The following is a 24,701-nucleotide window of genomic DNA, read 5'->3' as shown; positions in this document are numbered from 1 at the left end:
GTTTGTGTCCCGTGCATTCACAGTCAGATCCACCGAGGTCAAGCCGGTGTTCTTCTCTGACCACTGCCTCCTACTGGCGGACTGCCACTTGGAGAAGGACCTGAGGGTGGGCAGGGGGTCATGGAAGCTAAATGTGCAACTGCTGACCCCAGAGAACATTGAGGAGCTCAAGAGGGATTACAAAGGTTGGAGAACCGTGAAACCCCTCTTTGAGTCCCTGACACACTGGTGGGAAGCGATCAAGGGAAGCATCAAGAGGTTTTTCATCCGCAAAGGCACCCAGAAAGCTAGAAAGGAACAGAGGGAAATGTCTCGACTCCAGAAAAAGATGCAGAATCTGCTCCGGCTGCAGTCGATGGGGGTCGATGTCAAGGAGGAGCTCCAAGAGGTGAAGGGCCAGCAAGCCTCGCACTTTGCCTCGGAGGCCTCCAAGATCATCTTCCGTTCCAGAGTCCGCTCCGTGGAGCAGGATGAGACGTGCTCACGTTTCTTCTTCCAAAAGGTACACAGAGAGCGCTCTGTGATCAGCAGCCTGAAGGAAGAAGACGGCTCAGTAAAGTCATCACGGTCCGACATTCTGAGGATCAGCAAATCCTTTTATGCCGGACTGTATGACGTGAAGCCCACGGACAGCACGGCCTCCCAGTCCTTCCTGTCCTCTATCACGGAGGTCTTAGACCACAGTACGCGGGAGAGCCTAGACAAACCGCTAACTCCTGATGAACTGACTAAGGCCCTCGAGTCCTTCGAGAAGAGTAAAACCCCCGGAAGCGACGGCTTGCCGGCGGAGTTGTATTCGGCTCTGTGGGACTTGATCGGCCCAGACCTGCTAGAAGTGTACGAGAGTATGCTCCTGGCCGGCAGCATGTCAGAATCCATGAGGAAAGGCATCATCACCCTCATCTACAAGCACAAGGGGGAAAGGGAGGAAATTAGAAATTGGCGACCCATTTCACTGTTGAATATGGACTATAAGATTCTGTCCAAGGTCATCGCCAACCGGGTCAAATCCGCTCTGGAATTGGTGATTCACCCTGACCAGACCTGCTCTGTGCCAGGCAGGAAGATCTCTGACAGCCTGGCGCTGCTCAGGGATACGATTGCCTATGTACAGGACAGGGGTGTGGATAGCTGCCTCATCAGCTTGGATCAGGAGAAGGCCTTTGACAGAATATCGCACACCTACATGGGGGATGTGCTCTCCAAAATGGGGTTTGGGGAGGGAATTCGAAATTGGATCCAACTGCTCTACACTAACATCAGTAGCGCAGTCTCAATCAATGGGTGGGAAACAGATAGCTTTCCGATTAAATCTGGAGTCAGGCAGGGCTGCCCTCTCTCGCCTGTCCTTTTCGTGTGTTGCATAGAACCCTTTGCCGAGTCCATCAGGAAGGATCCGGGCATAAGAGGAGTGACGATCCCAGGCAGTGGAGGCACTCAGGTAAAAGCCTCCCTGTACATGGACGACGTCGCCGTCTTCTGCTCGGATCCGCTGTCGGTGCGCAGACTGATGCACATCTGCGACCAGTTCGAACTGGCCTCGGGAGCCAAGGTAAATCGTGGGAAGAGCGAGGCCATGTTCTTTGGGAACTGGGCTGACCGATCCTTTGTCCCCTTCACTGTCAGGGCTGACGGCCTGAAGGTGCTGGGGATATGGTTCGGAGGGACCGGGGCATGCGTTAGAAACTGGAAGGAGCGAGTGGCTATGGTGAAAAGGAAACTGGGCATGTGGGAGCGACGCTCCCTCTCCATTGCGGGTAAGAACCTGGTCATCAGGTGTGAGGTACTCTCGCTGTTGCTGTACGTGGCGCAGGTCTGGCCCATTCCACACTCCTGCGCGATGGCGATCACTCGAGCCATCTTCCGCTTTATCTGGAGGTCGAAAATGGATCGTGTCCGCAGGGACGCGATGTACAAGCCTCTAGATAAAGGGGGAAAAAACGTGCCCAACATCGCCCTCATACTGATGGCCACCTTTGTGTGTGGCTGCATCAAGCGGTGCGTAGACCCTCAGTACGCAAACACCAAGTGTCACTACGTGCTGAGGTTCTACCTGTCCCCGGTGTTGCGAAGGATGGGTCTGGCCACGCTGCCGCGGAACGCTCCAAGTAGTTGGACCGTGCCGTACCACCTGTCCCTGGTGGAAAAATTTATGCAGAAAAACACCTTTGACCACAAGTCCATCAGGCAGTGGTCAGCACGTAACGTCCTAGAGGCCCTGAGGGATAAGGAGAGGGTGGACCCTGTGGGATGGTTCCCCGAGCAGACTGTCAAAGTCATTTGGCAGAATGCCTCATCGCCAGAACTTTCCAACAAGCACCAAGACGTAGCTTGGCTGGTGGTGAGAAAGGCCCTCCCCGTCAGATCCTTCCTACACGCCAGGAAGCTCACCCCCTCTGCACGTTGCCCTCGAGGTGGCTGCGGTGGGGAAGAGACCGTTGTCCACCTCCTTGTGGATTGTGCCTTTGCAAAGAAAGTCTGGAGAGAGATGCAGTGGTTGCTGTCGAGGTTCATCCCGAGCAGTTCTGTGACACAGGACTCTGTGCTCTACGGGCTGTTCCCAGGGACACACACCGAGACAAACATCAACTGCAGCTGGAGGATCATCAACTCGGTGAAAGAGGCGCTTTGGTCTGCCCGAAACTTGTTGGTCTTCCAGCACAAAGAGTTGTCCCCGACCGATTGTTGCGGACTGGCACAATCCAAAGTCCAGGACTACGTGCTGAGGGACGCACTAAAGCTTGGGGCAGCTGCCGCAAAGGCGCAATGGGGAAGGGTCGCTGTCTAAGACCTTTCTACCACAGCGCACCGAGAGACTGGGAACTGTTTAGAGCCCCTCGGGCTGTACAGATCAAAATGAAAGGCTGTAAATGATTGTAATATTGTTTGTACTGATGCACCTGGTGATACATTTTGTAAAAGTTTAACCTGGATTGTACCCTTGTAATGTTGTTTTTGAAATGGTTTGGAATGTGATTGAAGATATTTTATGAATAAAGTATATTTTTACAAAAAAAAAAAAAAAATCCCGAGCAGTTCTGTGACACAGGACTCTGTGCTCTACGGGCTGTTCCCAGGGACACACACCGAGACAAACATCAACTGCAGCTGGAGGATCATCAACTCGGTGAAAGAGGCGCTTTGGTCTGCCCGAAACTTGTTGGTCTTCCAGCACAAAGAGTTGTCCCCGACCGATTGTTGCGGACTGGCACAATCCAAAGTCCAGGACTACGTGCTGAGGGACGCACTAAAGCTTGGGGCAGCTGCCGCAAAGGCGCAATGGGGAAGGGTCGCTGTCTAAGACCTTTCTACCACAGCGCACCGAGAGACTGGGAACTGTTTAGAGCCCCTCGGGCTGTACAGATCAAAATGAAAGGCTGTAAATGATTGTAATATTGTTTGTACTGATGCACCTGGTGATACATTTTGTAAAAGTTTAACCTGGATTGTACCCTTGTAATGTTGTTCTTGAAATGGTTTGGAATGTGATTGAAGATATTTTATGAATAAAGTATATTCTGGGAGAAGTCACCGCGACTCAGGAGGGAATTGAGGAAGACCCACTGTCAAAGAACGGAATAGCCCTAAACATTACATTGCTGTAGTATTTCCATCCCGCCCTCCTCCTCAAACCTAAAAGAAAAACAGAGGAAGAGGCAGTGCCTTCAGGAGTGCACCAGACCTACGAGGGACACTCATCTGAAAGTGGATTTTAAAGAAAAAGCAGCTGATTGGTGAGTAAATCCTGGGAGCAGACTTGGAGGGAGGAGCACCGGAGCAGTGAGTATAAATCTAGCTTACCTCGGGGATTCGCTCCTTGTCTCCAGGGAGCAGACTCGGAGGGAGGAGCACCGGAGCGGTGACCTCAGGGCACAGAGTAACTTAAGCCAAAACTGAAAAAGTGACATCACAGGAAAGCTGTAACCTGATTGGTTGGTAGGAAATCTGCACCAAATTTGAAAAAAAAACACAATTATCTAAGTTGAGATGGCTGGGCAGGTGTTGTGCTGTAGCTGTACGACGTGGGTGCTGGCAGATCCCATTGCGAGCAGCAGTGACCACATCTGCAGCAAGTGTTGGTTGCTGGAGGAACTCCGGCTCAGAATTGATGAGCTGGAGTCCGAGCTCTGGACACTGTGGCACATCCGGGAGGGGGAGAGTCACCTGGACGCTTTGTTTCGGGAGGCGGCCACATCCGGTAGGTTAAGTACCTCAAGTTTGGTCAGTGGTCAGGGTCAGCAGGATGTGACTGCAAGTGAGGCAGGTAGAGGAATCCTGTGTTCAGGAACAGAGCAGCCTCAGCTCTTGAGCTTGTCCAACAGGTACGAGGTACTCGCTCCATGTGGATGAGGAACAGGGCTGTAGGGAGGATGAGCCAGCTGACCACAGCACCGTGGCACAGGAGGCCATTCAAGAGGGGGGAGCAAAAAGACAAGTGGTCGTTGTAGGGGATTCTATAATTAGGGGAATTGATTGCATCCTTTGTAAGCAGGATCGAGAGTCCCGCATGGTATGTTGCCTGCCCGGTGCCAGGGTGAGGGATACCTCTGACCGGCTTGAAAGGATATTGGAGAGGGAGGGGAAGGATCCAGTTGTTGTGGTCCACGTCGGGACAAATAACATAGGTAAGACTAGGAAAGAGGACCTGTTTGGGGATTATCAGGAACTAGGAACTAAATTAAAGAACAGGTTCTCAAGGGTTATAACCTCCGGATTATTACCCGAGCCACGTGCAAATTGGCATAGGGATGAGAGAATAAGGGAAGTAAACACGTGGCTAAAGGAGTGGTGCGGGAAAGAGGGGTTCCATTTCATGGGGCACTGGCATCAGTATTGGAACAGGAGGGATCTGTACCGTTGGGACGGTCTCCACCTGAACCGATCTGGGACCAATGTTCTAGCGAAAAGGGTAAATAGGGTGGTCAACAGGACTTTAAACTATAAAGTGGGGGTGGGGGGGGTGGAGAGAAGGGTAAAACTCCAAGAAGTATGACTAATGGGAAACAATGCAGCAGGTTAGCGTGTGGGGGGGGGTGTATTCAACTTCATGGAAAATTATGAAAAACCTGAAAAGAAAGGAGAGCCCAGGAGAGGCTATTGAAGTCTCCAGAACACAAAATAGGACAGGGTATTTGGAAAGGGCTAGGAATCTAACTTCAAGCACATCAGATAAAGGGACGACAATGAGAAAGGGGGCGGGAAATACAGGACTGAAGGTGTTGTATCTGAATGCACGCAGTATATGAAATAAGGTAAAATGAGCTTGTGGCGCAGTTTGAAATTGGCAGGTATGATGTGGTGGGCATCACAGAGACATGGCTGCAAGGGGATCAGGACTGGGAGCTAAATATCCAAGGATACACATCCTATCGAAAAGATAGGCAGGTTGGCAGAGGGGGTGAGGTTGCTTTGTTAGTAAGAAATGAATTTAAATCGATAGCAAGAAACGACGTAGGGTTAGAAGATGTAGAATCTGCGTGGGTAAAGTTGAGGAATCGCAAAGGTAAAAAAAACATAATGGGAGCTATGCACAGGCCTCCGAACAGTAGTCAGGATGTGGGGCACAAGATACACCAAGAGATAGAAAAGGCGTGTAAGAAAGGCAAGGTTACAGTGATCATGGGGGATTTCAATATGCAGGAAGACTGGGAAAATCAGATTGGTAGTGAATCCCAAGAAAAGGAATTTGTGGAATGTCTATGAGATAGCTTTTTGGAGCAGCTTGTGGTGGAGCCCACTAGGGATTGGCAATTCTAGATTTAGTGATGTGTAATGAGGCAGATTTGATAAGGGAGCTTAAGGTGAAGGAACCCTTAGGAGGAAGTGACCATAATATCATAGAATTCACCCTGCAATTTGAGAGGAAAAAGCTGGAATCAGATGTAACAGTATTACAGTTGAATAAAGGCAACTACAGAGGCATGAGGGAGGAGCTGGCCAGAATTGACTGGGAGATGAGCCTAGCAGGAAAGACAGTGGAACAGCAATGGCAGGAGTTTCTGGGAGCAATTTGGGAGACACAGCAAAAATTCATCCCTAGGAAGAAGAAGCATACTAAAGGGAGGACGAGGCAACCATGGCTGCCAAGGGAAGCCAGGGACAGCATAAAAGCTAAAGAGGAAGCATACAATGCGGCGAAGAACAGTGGGAAACCAGGGGATTGGGAAGCCTACAAAGACCAACAGAGGACAACTAAAAAAATAAGGAGGGAGAAGATTAAATATGAGGGTAAACTAGCCAGTAATATAAAAGATTGCAAGAGTTCAATAGATATATAAGGGTAATAGAGAGGGAAAAGTGGACATTGGGCCACTGGAAAATGACGCTGGAGAAGTAGTAGTGGGGAACAAAGAAATGGCAGAGGAACTGAATAGATACTTTGCGTCAGTCTTCACAGTGGAAGACACGAGTAACATCCCCAAAGTTCAAGAGAGTCGGGGGGGCAGAGGTGAGCATGGTGGCCGTTACCAAGGAGAAGGTGCTAGGAAAACTGAAAGGTCTGAAGGTGGATAAATCACCTGGACCAGATGGATTACACCCCAGTGTTTTGAAGGAGATAGCTGAAGAGATAGTGGCGGCGTTAGTGGTGATCTTTCAGGAATCACTGGAGTCAGGGAGGGTCCCAGAGGACTGGAAAATCGCTAATGTAACCCCCCTGCTTAAGAAGGGAGTGAGGCAAAAGATGGGAAATTACAGGCCGATTAGCCTGACCTCGGTCGTTGGTAAGATTTTAGAGTCCATTATTAAGGATGAGATTTCAGAATACTTGGAAGTGCATGGTAAAATAGGGCAAAGTCAGCATGGTTTCATCAAGGGGAGGTCATGCCTGACAAATCTGTTAGAATTCTTTGAGGAGGTAACGAGTAGGTTAGACAAAGGAGAGCCAATGGATGTTATCTACTTGGACTTCCAGAAGGCCTTTGACAAGGTGCCGCACAGGAGGCTGCTCAGTAAGATAAGAGCCCATGGTGTTAGAGGCAAGTTACTAGCATGAATAGAAGATTGGCTGTCTGGCAGGAGGCAGTGAGTGGGGATAAGGGGGTCCTTCTCAGGATGGCAGTCGGTGACTAGTAGAGTTTCGCACGGGTCAGTGTTGGGACCACAACTTTTCACTTTATACATTAATGATCTAGATGAAGGAACTGAGGGCATCCTGGCTAAGTTTGCAGATGATACAAAGATAGGTGGAGGGACGGGTAGTATTGAGGAGGGGGGGTAGGCTGCAGAAGGATTTGGACAGGTTAGGAGAATGGGCAAAGAAGTGGCAGATGGAATACAATGTGGGGAAGTGTGAGGTCATGCACTTTGGTAGGAAGAATAGAGGCATAGACTATTTTCTAAACGGGGAGAGAATTCAGAAATCTAGAGTGCAAAGGGACTTGGGAGTCCTAGTCCAGGATTCTCTTAAGGTTAATTTGCAGGTTGAGTTGGTAGTTAGGAAGGCAAATGCAATGTTAGCATTTATTTTGAGAGGACTAGAATATAAAAAGCAGGGATGTGCTGCTGAGGCTTTATAAGGCTTTGGTCAGACCACATTTAGAATATTGTGAGCAATTTTGGGCCCATTATCTCAGGAAGGATGTTCTGGCCCTGGAGAGGGTCCAGAGGAGGTTCACGAGAACGATCCCAGGAATGAAAGGCTTAACATATGAGGAATGTTTGAAGACTCTGGGTCTATACTCGATGGAGTTTAGAAGGATGAGGGGGGGATCTGATTGAAACTTACAGAATACTGAAAGGCCTGGATAGAGTGGACGTGGGGAAGATGTTTCCATTAGTAGGACAGACTTGGACCCGAGGGCACAGCCTCAGAGTAAAGGGAAGACCTTTTAGAACAGAGATGAGGAGAAACTTCTTTAGCCAGAGAGTGGTGAATCTATGGAATTCATTGCCACAGAAGGCTGTGGAGGCCAGGTCATTGAGTGTATTTAAGACCGAGGTAGATAGGTTCTTGATTGGTAAGGGGATCAAATGTTATGGGGAGAAGGCGGGAGAACGGGGTTGAGAAACTTATCAGCCATGATTGAATGGCGGAGCAGACTCGATGGGCCTAATTTCTGCTCCTATGTCTTATGGTCTTATGATCCTTAGATTGAGGATATAAATTCAACTCCAGTTTGAGCAAGTGTTTAAGAATTTCACAAAAAACAAATTGAAGGATGAAAGTTTACAATCCTGCTTGCAAATGAACGTGACAGCATAATGTCCAGATATCAAATGACTCTCCAAAGAAATCCAGCAGCAGAAAATCACACAGAGTATATTTCCTCCAATCCCCATGTAAAGGGGTTAACTAAGAACATAAGAACTAGGTGCAGGAGTAGGCCATTCAGCCCTTTGAATGGCAGTGCAGGCTCAATGAGATCATGGCTGATTTTCTACTTCAACACCATTTTCTTGTATTATACCCATATCTCTTGATCAGTTTTGAACATACTCAACAACTGAACCTCCACAGCCCTATGGGGTAGAGAATTCTAAAGAATCACCACCCTCTGAGTGAAGAAATTCCTCCCCATCTCAGTCCTAAATGACCTGCCACTTATTCTAAAACTGTCCCCTGGTTCTAGACACCCCAGCCAGGGGAAACATCCTGCACCTACCCCATCAGGCCCTGTAAAAATTTTGTATGTTTGAATGCTCATGTTTCTCAACTCCAGAGAATAAAGGCCCAGTCTATTTAATTGTTCCTCATTAGGACAATTAAATGTTGTTTTAAACTTTTATTAACATGGTGCTTGTGCGAAGGCATCATTCAATTAGTAATTTGTCAAAATCTTTAAACTGTTGACAACCAAATGTCCTCTTTCATTAAGATCAATACCTGTATGTTTATAAGTATCAGTAAAACAGTGTTGCATAGAAATCGATAACTGTGCCTCTGCTGCCTTTTTTTAAATTATGGACACTTGAGTAACAGCATTGGGGCTCTTAAAAATTTAGTCAACAGCTCCATCTTAAAAATGGCTCGTCATTAAGGCTGCAGACCCTAGCCCTAGTTTATGGGCTCAAGTTTCTTTAGCAGGAATTGGACCTGCAACTTTCTGATTTGGGGGAGAGTGCTACTAACTGAGCTATGGTTGACATTATACTAACAGTCAGATTTTACAGCAGAATTAAAAAAGTGTTGAAGCGACCATAATCTTCTATCAGCACATATTTGTTCACTGCTTGTTAAGTTGCAACATGGTAAGCTTTTCATATCACTTTAGACACAAATTTAGCAGTATACTATGACAAGCTCGTCTTTGAGATATAGACAAGAGATCATTTCTCCCACAAGCTTCTAGGGATAACTCAGCAATCTGCTTTCAAGACAGCATTAAATAGATTTGGATTTGACCCACAATCCTTTCCCATCCTGCCAGATCCACACAGCAGCCACGATTCAGAGCAAGATGCAGAGGAAAATAGCAGCACATTATACAAGGTATTTCTCTGTATGCCTAGTTCCCAATTTAAGATTTCATCTATTCATATCTGAAGGTTTGACCTGGGGATTCAACTTCAGGCCAGTTGGACCTTAGCTTCAAAATGTAGTTCAGTCTTGCCATTCACATCAAATATGCCTAGGCAAAAACCAGAAAATGTTATTTTCTATTAATTTTGAGTTAGAGTAAAACAAATATTTATTTGTTTTGGTCATATTTCTATTTGCGTACAATGGAAGCTACATATATTAATACACAGGGCCCTGTTCTTTGTGTGTGTGTGTTCTGTCTGCATTGTGCCTGTTTCAGCTATACAAAGTAAGTGACAGCCATTCGCTGACTCATTCCTCAGGAATCAGGGTCAAACTGCCTGATTTAAATTTCAAACAATGCTTGGCAGTTAACTGTCAGCCACCACCAGTGGTACATTCTCCATGGCAACGTCACTTGCCAACCAATCAGCACTCTCTTCGTATATAGTATAAATTGTTGTTTTTTTCCCCTCTTATCAGGACACTTGCAAGAATAGCAATATATGAGCGCAAGACAAAAAACTTAGACATGTCTCTTTTCAGCAATACTTTCTGTACTACAAAACAATTAATGCTGAGAAACTAAGGAAAAAAAAGGATACCTTTAATGGTTTCTACACTGAACCTAACTCTCAACTGAAGCTGCAGTTGCTGAGAAAATTCACCAGAAAGAAAAAGCTCCAGGGACTCAAGAACCTGGAAGCTGACAAAAAGGTAGAAGTTTTCCCTCGAGCAGAAGACTCCATTCCATCCCTCTTGGAAGTCCAGCTTCAGCAAGCAGCACTGGCAGCCTCCAAGGGCCAGTTAGCCCTGAAAAACCCCTTTTAAGTCAGTCATTCAGTCAGGAGCACCATTTGAAAGCAACTAAAAAAAAAACAAAATCACTAAACACAATTCCAGGCTCCAAGTTTCAGTTTGTGCCTCCTGAGTCCGGCAAGAAAATAAAACAAAAATCATTAATAATTTATTTCATCTGCTCCAGGCATTTTGTAATAATCCAGGTTTGGAAATGGTTATTTTCCAAGAGCCCCAACTCGAAATGTGATACTGATGAATTAATTAAATCAACAGCCAGCTGACCTCCACTGCCATTGTAGCCCCTTCTTCAGGTAGAAGCACACCATTTTGAAAGGCCCACCAAAAACCAGCAAGTGCGGGAAGATCCTTTGTTCAACAGTAACCGGAGGCGCCTGTAACCTCTTAAAGCTATACACAGACTTAAAATCTTCAAAAAAAAATAGATTGCAATTCCACACTTCTAGCTCCACAGAGATTCACCCATGGCCCAGACCAGAAACAGAATTGGAGTCTTTGGTGAAGATTTGTTAAGATACAGCATTGCTCCAGACTTCAGAAAAAATTCTGCAGATCTGCAATCTTACCCTAGACAAAGCAATCCAGCCACTTAGACTTTGAGCTACATGAGCAATAGCGAACCAACCTGAGGGGTGAGAGGGACAGAAACCAACCCTCAGTCCACTATAATCAGGTCATTAAAATGCAGGGGCCACCCAAGTCAGGGAAAGCAACTCCTGAACCACCCAGCAGAGCAACCTTGCCAGCGCTACAGTGCAAGCACCCTCACAGGAAAGATCAGTGTCCTCTGAGCACTGCCCAATGCTTCCATTACAACCAAGAGGGACACTTGATAAACTGTGCAAGTCAAAACGCCAGCACCACACAGGCATCCCAAAGGTCATCCACGAGGTCAAGACAGAAGACGCAGAAGATGCACAGCCGTTCTTCTCGGCATGACAGTCCTGTATATCCTGTAACCATGGCTCCAAGGTCATTGGATTCAAACGACAGACATCCCACTGTATGGAGCAGGGGAGTCCGATCCTTGAACCACTGAGGCATGGTGACAAACAAATCTTTGAGCTGATGAACATCATCCGCAATCAGCCTCTCTTCTGAGCAGTGATGCCTGCATAGCCCTCAATCTTACCCAGCCGGCGGAAAATGTCAAGACTACCTCAGTTGTTAGCTGGCCAGAACAGCACAGTCCTGAGTCCTCAAATACTAAAGAGTATTCAGACTTTGATTTCATTTGAACCTTTTCTGTTTTGCGGAGCAGGTTTGCCGATCATCTTTCCAGATCCTGGAGCGTCCCCAATGATCAAACCAATCTACCACATGAGATTACCATTGCACCTCTGGTAGCAGTGGTATCAGAGAAGCAGCAACAGTCTGAGGAGCCTCTATCTCCAACTACGGTGATGGTACAGTCAGTAGCCACACCATCCATAATGTGCACACACAGCAATTTCCAGCCAGTGTGCCAAAACCCCAAGGGAACTTGGTAGCAGTTGCACACCATCAACAAAAGGCAAAAGGTGAGCATGTTACCCCCTTTTCTTCTTGTCACAGAAACTGTCTTCCTCAGCAAGCTTCCAGACAGCCTAAACAAAGAAGAAACACCGCCAAGTAGACGAATACCATTTTTGTCCAGGCCACAAGAAATGGTCAAGAGTAACAGCTATACACTGCCAGACAGCCAGGTGTGGTTTAACCTCAAGCAATGGAAGAAACGGATGAAACCGTACCCAAACACCAATCCAACCACCAAGCCAACAAGAACAAGCAACACCGGAGCATACCACACTTCCTACAGAACAATGATTGAGATATGAGTGACAAAGGCTCCAAACCACCCGAACCTCTAACTTCAAGAACTTAGAAGGGCAGGGTGGGGGTATAGGTTAATGAAAATATAGCTAATGTTAATATTGTAATAGCATTAATGTTAGCATAGCATCAAGGTTGTAACAATAAGGTTAATGCACAAGACTTAAAGCAATGTAAGACTTGGAAGTAAGCTAAGGTAACTATATCCATGGGATAAAGACTTGGGCTGGGGTGGGTGTTGTCGGGTGAGGTGTAGAGGGTCTGGGACATAAATGGTTAATGTGGGACTGAGTGCAGTACCACCTACAGAGTGATAGAAGACACCTGACCCAGAATCAGGAGTCAGGCTGGAGATGGACAGATTTGGGTTAAGACCTAGAATGGGGTCAGCTCTAACTGTACATATTTACAGTAAAAGGTACAGGTATGAGTTGTTAATAAAGACTTGCTGTTCATACTCCAGACTGGATGCCTACTTCATGTTGTCCGAAGAAGGATTCTCCAAAACCTACTTCTTGGATCAAGTGTTTGGTCACCTGTCCTAACAGTCTACTTACATGCCTTGTGTTAAATTTTGTTTGATAATATTCCTATAAAGCTCCTTGAGATGTTTTACTTAAGATGCTAAATGCAAATTGTTGCTGAAAGATCTGCAGAACTGAAAGACAAACAATTATGATTTACCATCTAAATAAAAAGTAAAATTCTGTGATTAATATTGAAACTCCAATTTTCTCACCCATGTTCTCTTTAAGTGAGGCTTGCATTATCCATACCTCATCTGCTCAAGTCAGGCTCAGCAGCAAACAAGCTGATTATATGTTCAGTGGGACAGAGGGAACTTTTCCTGGTTTTGAAATTAAGATAGTTCTCCTCCCTTCTGAAGTTAGCCGAGAGGAAACTCTGGACTGTGGACTTCTTCATAGAATGCCAGTCAGCGACTCGCTGCATCTAAGATAGGTCAGTGGGTTGACATGACCAATGGCTTGGGTGGGCAACCTGTGCAATGAGCTACCCGTCAGTTGTGGTGATTTTTGGTGGTGTGGCACACTGTTCCAACAATGACCCAAAGATTTTTTATCTCAGGCAAGGATATTTAAAATGCCAAGTGTGCATTTAAAATTACAATCTCCCACTGATATTCGAGAGTGGAATTGTCCAAAACTATGCTACCTGAAAATATTGCACATTTCTAAGTTAATTTCCCATGTTGGTCATGAGAGACAGTCCCTTCAAGAAGTAAAAAATTTTTTAAAATGCACAATATTTCCAAGCTACTTCATTCAAATTCCTAGGCATGGGAAATTTGAATGTTAACACATGTCTTTGTAAAATGAACTAGGCACTGTCTACACAAAGGCATTTCAATAACACAGACAAGGGGAGAAAATTCTTGTAGCAAAAAAATGCCCCATTTTAAATTATGAATAAGCCTAAAGGAAGATTCTGTTAAACTGAGAAGCATTGTAAAAGCAATAATGAATGCCTTGTTTCACTCAGCCTGCTATGCACTGACTAGATGTAAAATCTAGAGAAGCATTAATAGCTATGCAGAGGAGATTAAAATAATATGGTTTTAATTGAACATATTTCACAGCAATGAGACATTCATACAAAGATGATTGTCTTACAACTTGGGTTGTGGGTGGAAGTTTTTCCAGAAATATACCTGTCGTCACTTCCTCTCTGGGAGACAAAGGCCGGGATTTTCCGGCCCCATTGTGGGCAGGGCCCGCTGCGGGCGAGGTGGTGCCCCAGCCAGAAGTCCATTGATTTGCGGCAGGATTGAAAGATCCCAGCTGCGGCAAATCCCGCCCAAAGTCACGTTGGCGGCAACTATATTATGAATTGCTGCCCTGATTGTGGCCTGCTTTAGTATCAAACCAAACAAGCAAGGAAAGTCTCCATTCTATGTTGTTAGCTGATCAGTTGGGGCACCATTAGGGGCATTAAAATGGTGCTCACCATCACTACAGTCAGGGAGGAGAAAAATATAATCAGGTTTGTGATGTCACTTTGGTCACCATCCAGACTCAAATATGAAGCATATGGGCAGTAAATGAATTGTGGATAACTACAAAATGCTCAGCTGGTTGTTTTCAAAGAAGTGACAAAAAAGGATCTTGGCTTCATTGGAATTTTTAGCATATTGGAATAAACTTAAAAATATTACTTCCAGCATGATCCTACATAATATTATATACACAAAAAAAAGGGAGTTGCACCAGTTGCATTGCTCTTTTTAAAAAATGCCATAGACATGATGGGCAGAATGACCTTCAGTAAAGCCAAAGCAGGAATATTTAAGAAACAACAAAAAAAATCAAGTTTTGCAAAACATTTAGACAGTCTGTGAATGATGCAGATTGGATATCTTCGCAAAGGTTACAGAGGCTATTCGACCCTTTGTCTATCCCGTTGCCTGAAGGAGCAATTCACCTAGTACCATTCCACCACCTTCTCCTCATAGCCCTCCACATTCTTCCTTTTCAGATAATAATCCAATTCCCTCTAGAATGCCTCAATTGGACCTACCTCCATTCCATTCAGGTAGTGCATTCCAAATCCTAACCACTCATTGCATGGACACATTTTCCACCCCTCATAACTCCATTGCTTCTTTTGTCAATCACCTTAATTCTGTGTCCTTTGGTTTTCGATCTTTTCACCAATGGGAATAGTTTCACCTACCTACTCTGTCAAAGCCCCTCATGATTTTGAATATCTCCACCAAATCTCTCAACCTTCACTTCTCCAAGGAAGACAGTCTCAACTTCTCCAATCTATCTATGTAACCGAAGTTACTCAACCCTAGAACCATTCTAGTGAATCTTTTCTGAACTCCAATGTCTTCACATCCTTCCTAAAGTGTAGCGTCCAGAACCGGATGCAATACCCCAGTTGAAGCCAAATCAGTGGCTTATGCAAGTTCAACATAACCTCCTTGCTCTTGTACTCCATGCCCATATTAATAAAGCCTAGGGTGCCCTCTGCTTTATTAACTGCTCTCAACCTGTCCTGCCACCTTTAATGATTTATGCACATATACACTCAGGTCCCACTGCTCCTGCACCCACTTTAGAATTGTACCCTTTATTTTATATTGTCTTTTTTTTTCCTATCAAAATGAATCACTTCACTGCATTTACATTTTATCTGCCATTTGTCCACTCTTTCCACCAAATTGTCTATGTCCTTTTGAAGTTCTGCACTTTCCTCCTCACAGTTCACAATACTTCCAAATTTTGACATTGTGCCCTGTACACCAAGGTCTACATCATTTAAGGTGCATCAGGGAGAGCAAGGGTCTCAACACAGACTATGGGTAAACCCCACTATATACCTTCCTCCAGTCTGAAAAACATCCATTAACCACTACTATTTCTTGTCATTCAGCCAATTTCATATCCATGTTGCTACTGTCCCTTTTATTCCATGAGCTCTAACTTTGCTCACAAGTGTTGTGTGGCACTTTGTCAAATGCCTTTCTGGATGTGGAATTCTCTAATGCTAATCCATTCCCTGCTATAAAGTTCAGTTTTCAATCTTTTTAGACAGTTACAGTCTTAATCTATTCCATTTTGAACAGGTAGAAGAAAAGTTAATCATATGGAGAAACAGTGAGAAAATAAATGTTTTGAAGATTGCAGTAATAGCTAACTTGTCATTTCTGGGAGTGGCATATACACAATTGCAAGTTACAAAATGTGAGTAAATTAAAATATGTTCACTGACATTTGCTTAGAATGGAGAAGGAATTTTGTCTTCTGATACTCACTCCACCAGTCTCTCCAAACCACGCTATTGTTACGGAGCCTGGAGTGGCACTCTAGCTCCTCTTTGTCAGCTATGGCTCAGATGGTAGTAATCTCATTTATGGATATGAGGTTGTGGGCTGAATTAATCACTCCCAAGGCAGGTAGCTCAAGTTGGGAAATTTCCTGGTTCGGCTCACCCAACTCAGGAAAAAGTGCCCCAAGTGGCACAATTTTTGCTCCGGTGGGGTGGTTGCAGGATGGAGTCAGAGCCCCCAGACACAGGTTGGAGACAGCCCTAGATGCTGCTGAGTGCCAAGGGTGGATGTTTAAAAGGCCCAACTTGGTTATCTTGGACTTTGTCCCTGTTTTTAAAAAATAAATACTAGGCCCTCTATCCCTCACCCCCAGTCCCCACCTATGCCAACTCATGCCCTGCCACCCACACCCTATGGCCCTCATAGCCCTTGTGCAAACTCATGCCCTACATCTTATGCCCTTATATCCTCCATGCCAACTCACCCAGTATCCACCATGGGCAGACCTCAGGAGCCATGTTGAGATGAATAATAAAGATCTAAAAATATCTATTGCAACTTTTACTATAATAAAAAACACTCCCATTCATGAAGCTCATTCACAACTTCCCTCAAGTACTTAATTCCTAATCAAAATAAATAACTTGTATTCATAATCCCTCAAAGGCAGCTAATCCTTTGTAACCTCTTGGAGCTGTCAATCAAACTGTGAACTTGCAATCGTACCTTGTGGAAAACAGCCAAGCATTAATAATGACATAATGATAGCCCCTTGGGGTAATGTCAACAAACAGCTATTGTAACTGCTAGAAGAATTTTTCAAAAAATTCAGACAGGCTTGCTTTTATTTTTAAAAAAAGAGTTGTATTTAAATAACTTGACAGTTTTACATACCTTATGTGCCCTTCACGAGCATTCGTATCTCTTTCATAAATTCGTGCTGCAGGATAAGGCCTTTGCTACAGCAAAAATGGGGTTTGTTCGAACTCAGCCCCAAATTTAAATGGCCCTGATGAGCTTAGGAGTCATGCCCCCTTCCCCCTACCGGTGAAAATAGGATCTGTTGGAAATGGGCAGGACACCCAAACCCTGTCCACTATTTTTAAAAGGTCAGCGGAGTCTCCATAACTCTGCAAAAATCCAAGCCTACAAGTTCAAATGCCACTCCGAACTCTTGAGCAAAACTTCAGGCTAACACTCCTAGTGCAGTGGTGAGAGAGTGCTGCACTTTGAGAGTGCTGTCTTTTGGTTCAGATGTTAATCTCAAGGTCCATCTGTCCTCTCAGGTGGATGTAAAAGACTCTAAGGCACTATTTTGAAGAACAGCAAGGAATTCTCCCCAATGTCCTGTTCAATATTTATCTTTCAACCAACATCACTAAAGCAGATTATCTGGTCATTATCATAATACTATGAGATTTTGTTTTATGCATATTGGCTGCCACGTTTCCCTACATTGTAAAATGCACTTCAAAATTACTTCTTTGGTTGAGAAGCACTTTGGGATGTCCTAAATATAAGTTTTCTTTCCTGACAGCACAATAATATACATTTTTACTACCTTATTGGGGTCTGTCCCTTTTCAATACACAGTTTAGAATGTGTATATTCAAACCCATTTTGAAACCCATTTCAAAAACCCGTTCGTTAGTTCCATTTTCAAAATTCAGGGCCGAGTCAATTTGTAGATTTAAAACAGCCTTGCACCTCATTCAGGCAAGCAGGCTGCTGGCCCATTTACAGGCTTGCCTAGTGCCATGGAACTGCCTGATGAAATGGAACACATGGAGATATTTTCCTGCACCCCAGCCCCCACCTTCAAACCACCATCCTCTCTGACTCTAATTTTCAAATGCCGTCTGCCAGCAATTATCAGGTGCAAACTGAATTACTGCAAGCTGAATTTTTCCCTCAATATTTCTAAAAGAGAAGCTACACCAGGAATTGTATGATATAAAATATCCAAACCTTATACTTAAAGATCAAAATTTGCACCCCCTCAACATTGTGGGTCATTGAGGAAAGTTGAACAAAAATCAGTCGATACTACCATGGCAATTGATGTCTTTCACATCAAGTTCTCTCTCACCCATCTGAAGACCCAGTGAAATGAATGCTTCAAACCAGTAGCCACTAGACTATCATGGAAATCTGATAGAATGAACCAGACACATGTCACAACACAAATATTTAAAGTGTCAGCAAATACCAGAATCCCACAGAAAAGCACAGAGACATTCCAATCCCTATTGATACATTATTCTTATTCTGGTGCTGTACACAGATACAGGAGATAAGAAAACAGCTAGTGATGAGATTCATTCACTATACCAATTTTTCTTAAAAGGACAGGCCATCTCAATGTTTGAGCAAGTTGGGTGCTTCTGGAGCCTATTTCCTCCCTCTTTTTTGGAAATATCCTCCGTTTATCTCTCCTCCAACTTTCACTCCTCCTTTCCCGAAATCAGGGACTCAGACTGGGGTATGGTATCACATGAATTGGTAAACCGCTGTGACTATTCTCTTTTGTACCTAAACAGATGTAACAGCAGTTTATACATCCAGGAAGGAGTCACAGGCGAGGCCAGATGATGTTTATCTGGGCATTTACACTTTCTAGCAAGAATTGATGGATAGTCCCACCTCAACAAAATGGCACAAGAACAATAGGAATATCAGTAGGTAATTCAGCCCTTGAGCCTACTCCACCATTCAATTAGATCTGTACCTCAATATTCCATCGATGATAGCTAAAGAGAAATGGTCACTGGAAACATTTTTAAAGTATTAACAGTTTGACTGCTTCAAGTCATCATGACATAGCCGTGATGATGGTTAGAGTATCAATTCACTAATAAATTACTTAGGATATTGAAATCTTAAGGAAAATAATTTAATGGGATATTTTTCCCAGAGAAATTTAATGGAAATATTTTGGTTCCAACAATATAGTCAATGAAGCAGATGCTCTACTTGCATTGTACAGAGAGAGCTGTTGCTAAAGTGATCAGGTTGAAAATACAACCTTCCTGAATACCCCTAGCTGATAGGCACAGTGGTGATGCAGGAAACCAGTGCAAGTTCATGATAGAACACAGAGGCATAATTTTTCCACCCCACGGTGACAACCTTGGCTCTATTTCAATTTTCCTGGTGCCCATACAAGCAACAATCTCTTCCTTTCCATATGTGTGGAATACAATAATTTGAGCAAGGTAATGAAATTGCCAACTCACTGTTTTTCAATCAGTGGTGATAACTGCCAAAAGGAGTCTTCCAAGTATCCTATCTCTGTAACCTTCTCCATCGACAGTGAGAATGCTGTATTCTTCAAACTCAGGCCTCATAATCCTCAGTTTTCTTTGACTCACCATTGGTGCCTGTGCCTTCAGCCATCTAGGCCATAAGCTCTGGAATTTCCCTCCCCCAACATCCCCCCACCCCAACCCAAAACCTCTCTGCATCTCTCCCTCCTTCAAGACACTACTTAAAAACTTACCTCTTTGACAAAATATTTGGTCACCTGTCCTAATGTCCCCTTCTTTGATTCAGTATCAGTTTTTTTCTGATTATGTTCCTATGAAGCACCTTGGATGCTTTACTACATTAAAAAGGTGATATAAACAATGTAGGTTGTCATCAGTTTTGTATTTCAAATCTAACCCTCCTCCTTTCTGACAAGGGTCCTTTATTTAGGACATTCAAGGCCTAGAATCCAGTAGACATTAGTCAAACAATAGTTCCAATAGGTGCCATAGCTATTTTCAGCTGATTAGGAAGCCACGCTGTTAGCAGGGCTATCAGAGGCTAAGTTCTTCCCAAGGGATGATGAATGTTGCACATCTACTGTTAGGAATTTACCTGCCCTCCCTGCACTGGGAATTGTTTTTGCTGTTGGGCGAGAAAAACAAGTACAAAATTGAAAAAAGGTACAAATCAGATACAGAATCGCACCTGGAGAAATCACTAGCAAAACTTGTGAAAAAACTTTTATGCTGTAGAATATGCTCAATTTGGTGAAGTTCAGACTTTTTTTTCCAAAAAAAAACCCCTTTTCCCCCCCCATCATATTTTATATAAGTTAAAAAGGAATTAGCCCTTTTAGAAAAGCCTTTTTACCTGAAACAGTTTTGCAGGAAGAGCAGCTTTAAAAAATGTCAGTGCACAACCAGGTGCTAATGGGAATGAAAAGTTGTAGTAAAGAAGTCTGTGGGCAAGGGGAGAGGGAAGGTGTGTTGAGTGGGAATGATTTTGGTCTATACCGCCATTGTATGGTGTTTGGTGAAATTGTGAATTGGGTCAAAATGCTTATGTAAATTTAAAGGGGTACTCCATCTATGCTCTATCTAGGGAGAAAGATGATTTGGACATTATTTTCATTGTTAATAATGTCACACACAATTTTGACTTTTTAAATGCACAACCCATATCCAAAGTTTTGGCAATAACAGGAGGACAATGCCTTTTATTTTTTAAAAAACTGTTGACGCAAAAGTTGATGGGTTTGCAGACTATACTCATCTGTGGGGAATTGGCTTTTGACCCCCTCAGCCCATTTAATTTTGGGTCGATAATGACATCAGAAAACAGGAACATTCGTTCTGTTGAGATTCAAACCCTGGATATAAAAGGAGCATTCAGCATTTTCCCCACTAATAGTAGCTAGACGCATGATATGTTCACCAGGAACTGGAGTTTGCCCAAGTAGTAAAAGGAGAAAGGTTATTTCATATGTTCATTCAGTTTATGCTGGCCTTGAACCTTTCTAATTGGGAATCATACAGAGATGGAGAAAGAATGGACTTTGGAAAAAGGAATAAAATAATGCTCATAAAACCCACAGTACATCATGCCATTCATTTATTCCTCTTCCACCCGCATAGACTTTGCTCAATGGCAGCATTCTTGCCACTAAGTCAGAAGGTTGTGAACTCAATCACATTCCAGAATCTTGAGCACAATCTTGGTTGACACTCAAGTGCAGTACTGGGGATACGCTGCACTGTTAACAAGAGTGAGTTATCTTTCAGATGGATGCTAAGCTGTCTGCCCTCTTAGGTGGGCATAACGATCCCAAGCACTGCAAAGGGCAGAGGAGTTCTCTTGCTATCCTGGCAAGTATTTATCCCTCAACAAACACCACTAAAAAAAAGAGATCAGCCCATTTATCTAATTGCCGTTTGTGAACTTGATGTGTGCAAAGTGCCTGCCCCATTTCCTACTTTAGGACAGTTTAAGAGCAGTTATTGGCTGTCAAGTGCTTTGGGGCATCCTGAGGTTGTGAAAAAGTATATAAATGCAGGTTCTTTCTATCCCACTGTTTAGCTCTTAACAAGCTTTTCTTTTAAAAGCAACCTACAATCTGGGCAGTATACAAGCTCAACCTCTGATGGCTCCACTTCCATTGGGGATTTGCTGCTCTTAAACCATGACAAGGAGGAATACAAGAATGGGCTCAGGATCTGCTGCCCACTAATTATTTTCCTCCTTCAGTACAGAGAAATGGTGGCCTGCAATTAAGCTGTCCTTTGGCAGACTGCTAAGTGTACAAGAGTGGACCCAGGGGGATCTGTCTTTTGCTTAGTTCAGTTGGTAGCACTTATCTCAAAGTCAGAACATTGTGGATTCATGCTGCATTTCAAGACTTGAGTTCATAATGTGCTGCATGGTTGGATGTGCTGTCCTTTGGATGAGATGCCAAACTAAAGCTTTGCCTATTCAGATGGGCATTAAAGAATGAGGAACGCCAACATTTCCCTCTCAATGAACACCACCAGAACAGATTAGCTGGTTGTTCACAGCTGTTTATGAACTTGCTGTGCATAAATTGGGTTGCTATATTTGCCTTTACAAAAGAAAACTATTTGTGTGAAGCACTTTGACATGCTTATTAGAGATGTTAAAAGGGGCTTTTCAAATTCAAGTTCTTTGCTTTATATTCCACACCTAAAATTACAATGAAATGTGGTTGAGATTAATATGCTAAACATCAATCTTCATCCAGTCTCTCCATGGTATTCTGGATCAAAATTTGCTGCAGTGGGGCATCACATAGCATTAGTTAACCTTTTTCCTGCACCCTTCAGCGCAATAACTTTTGTCCTGATACCTGCTGGAAGAATGAGTTAATGACAGCATGGCAAGGGCAACAGGGCATCTGGGACCTAGGCGAATACTAGGACAAATAAGTCTATCATCATAAGCAATAAAATTTAAGGATTGAGGGAAAGAAAAGGAACAAAGAGGCAGGATAAAATAGTCAAACCAGAAAGAGAAATAAAGGAGGGAAGCAAAGATTGGACTGAGAGTGAGAAAAGGAAGCGACAGAAAGGTAAAATAAGAAAAAAAAGTGAAATATTTAGAACCTTTAAAAGAATTTACTACATTCAGGAACAAAGTTGAACAGCTTAAACTATTCCCTTTCTGGGCCAGAGAAGTTAAGTGACATTACGTTAATTATCTCGTCGTTAAAAGGTTTGGATTTTTTTTAAAAAAAAGACATTATGGCATACTGCTTCTTAATTTGAACTTGTTAGTCAGTTTGTACATAATGACCTGCAACATGAACTCACTGTTATTTTGTCCAGCAAGTTTTGAGCTTGTGTGTAATCACAATACTTGACCTGAATATTAGGCAACAGTTTTCAAAATTCTTTCCTGCAGAGCCTTGACACTTTTACAGTATATCCCAGTCAATAACAATGATTGAATATTTTAAATGTGTCTTGGAGAGCCCCTATACTTGCAAAGCATTAAGAAAACCCAGCAGCTAAAGGCTGACCGTCTCTTGATTATTTTTGTTTCTTGGAACAAATTAAATTGTTTCACTTCCATTTCAGTAAATTATTTTGATTATTGGAACTACCATTACTTTCTGGAGATTTTAAAACGAGCAGAATATTTTTTAAAAAGACAATTACTTCGCTGTAGGCAAAGGCCTCTTGAAGTGGAAAAGCACGTTTGGGAAGCAGCTGTTGCCAGTTGCCGTGACAACGAGCACACCCCTTGGAAGAAAATGAAATTACAAATGTGATGGGGTTTTCCCCCATTTGAAACGCTATGCTTTTCAGGATTCAGATACTATTACTAGAATGGACCCATAGCAGCATTTCCGAAACATTTTGCCATAAATATAGCCATGGCAACAGAAAAGGGGAGTGTAAAGGATGACATAAAGCAGCCAGCAAAGCTGGATTGATTTATCAGACACGTTTTGCTGCTAACAGTAACCTTTTCGCAGGAATCAGTACAGATGCTTTGCTCACCATGTGCCTATATTCAATTTGTAATATATAACTGAATGTTGCTGCCCAACTACAAACGAGCCCAAGTATATAACCGAGCCATTGCTCGGTTATCTCTAAACCAACTAGACTAGCTGCCCGTTTTTGACATCCAACCAAGGTTTTCAAGCAATATTCAATCGTCAGAAGATCTGCTGTGTAAATAAACGAATCGTAACTGTTCCACATACCTTCAAACAAGTGGTCCTTGGCACGTGTATCCCAATACCGGAGAGAGAAAAAAAACTATCACATTTCAAAAAGCAGTAAAGTCATCTAGTGCTGATGGGAGATGGACTCCACCCAGGGGATGGGCTTGGAGGAGAAATGTGTTCTCAGCTGACGTCTCTCCCCACTCTATGTCACTTCCTTTTAAAGCTCTGCTTTAGCCTGGAGCTTATGAGGTGCTTGTGTTCTGTATGATTCATTCTTCCACACCCCACCCGCTTCTTGGAAGTTGGCCCATGTTTTTCTTTCACCATAGCCCCTTCAAACAGAAGGCAGCTCTGTGGATTCAACTTCACGTGTGTTTAAACTGCAGCCAGCCTGATTTCTTCATTCTCTTGCCCTTCCCTTTTCCACAGAGAAACAAGCTGTAAATTATGCAGCTCTGCCCCTATAACTTCTAGACGCCTTTCTTGAAGTCCAATTGTCTAAGCAGATTATATGCTTTGGGACAGAGCCCACTCTTACACTAATCAATCAAGCAAGTACCAGGCAGGCACACGATTGAGGTGGAAGGTGGCAGATATCAGCCACTCAATACTATCACAGAAGAATAATTTTAAAGACCCCTCCCTCTTATAGGATGTTAATTAGACTGAAGACTCAGGTGAGGTCCACTTTTGTTGGCTGGGGTAAGTGCTGTTCTGCCTCAATTTACCTAGTGAATCCCAATCCAGGGCTGAGAGGACGTCTGGCCTATGAGTCACCTCGCCAGTGGCCATGGCCATATTTGGGTTGTCTGCTCATGCTGTACTGCACAAATCCATTATTTCAGCAGATTTGTCTTTTCTGTCTATTTTTGCTTTGTGCACTTATGTATAGCATGTTAAACTACACAGCAGGCACTAAACTTGTACAAATATGTAATTCTGAAGGATTTATAACTTCTTTCAATTACAGGAATGTTAAAGAGATAACATCTCTCTATCCTCCCCATCAATAAAATCTTGAATTCCTTTCAGGGAGAATGAGAAGCATGTGAAAATGAGCATGTTGTGCTTTTCAAAAATATCTGGAAACATTAATTAAAGTAGTTTTGTTCTAGAGCATTTCCTTTTTTTTATACTTGTAAGAATTTCAAGTTGGAGATAAGGGTGGCGCAGTTCATTGAATGTTCAACACCAGCTTGATATATGGTACAGGAGGCCTCCAGGGAAAAGATAAACACTGTGCAAAATAAACTCATGAGTTTAACATGCTACACAATTGCACAAAGCAAAAGCAGACTGAAAAGAAAAATCTGCTAAAATGAACGTGCATTACAGCATGACCAGACAACCCACAGATGGTCAAGTGGGTACAGTGTTAT

The 24,701-nt window shown here is 43.5% G+C and overlaps 1 protein-coding gene across 3 annotated transcripts in view; it reads right to left on the bottom strand.

Moving 5' to 3' along the window:
- The window catches only part of agpat4 (1-acylglycerol-3-phosphate O-acyltransferase 4 (lysophosphatidic acid acyltransferase, delta)), a 192,942-nt gene extending 169,415 nt beyond the window's left edge, over positions 1-23,527 (bottom strand). For 2 of the 3 annotated variants that reach the window (XR_013578660.1, XM_078556739.1), the window contains exon 1: positions 23,359-23,527. The gene's annotated coding sequence lies outside the window, so the exon portion shown is untranslated. The remainder of the gene's footprint in view (positions 1-23,358) is intronic. The other variant, XM_078556741.1, reaches the window with a different exon arrangement.
- Between the last annotated feature and the right edge of the window lie 1,174 nt (positions 23,528-24,701).

The sequence above is a fragment of the Cetorhinus maximus genome, chromosome 14, assembly GCF_964194155.1.
Source record: "Cetorhinus maximus chromosome 14, sCetMax3.hap1.1, whole genome shotgun sequence".
NCBI lineage: Eukaryota > Metazoa > Chordata > Chondrichthyes > Lamniformes > Cetorhinidae > Cetorhinus > Cetorhinus maximus.
The sequence above is the reverse complement of the archived record's forward strand: the minus strand, read 5'-3'. Positions and strand labels throughout refer to the sequence as shown.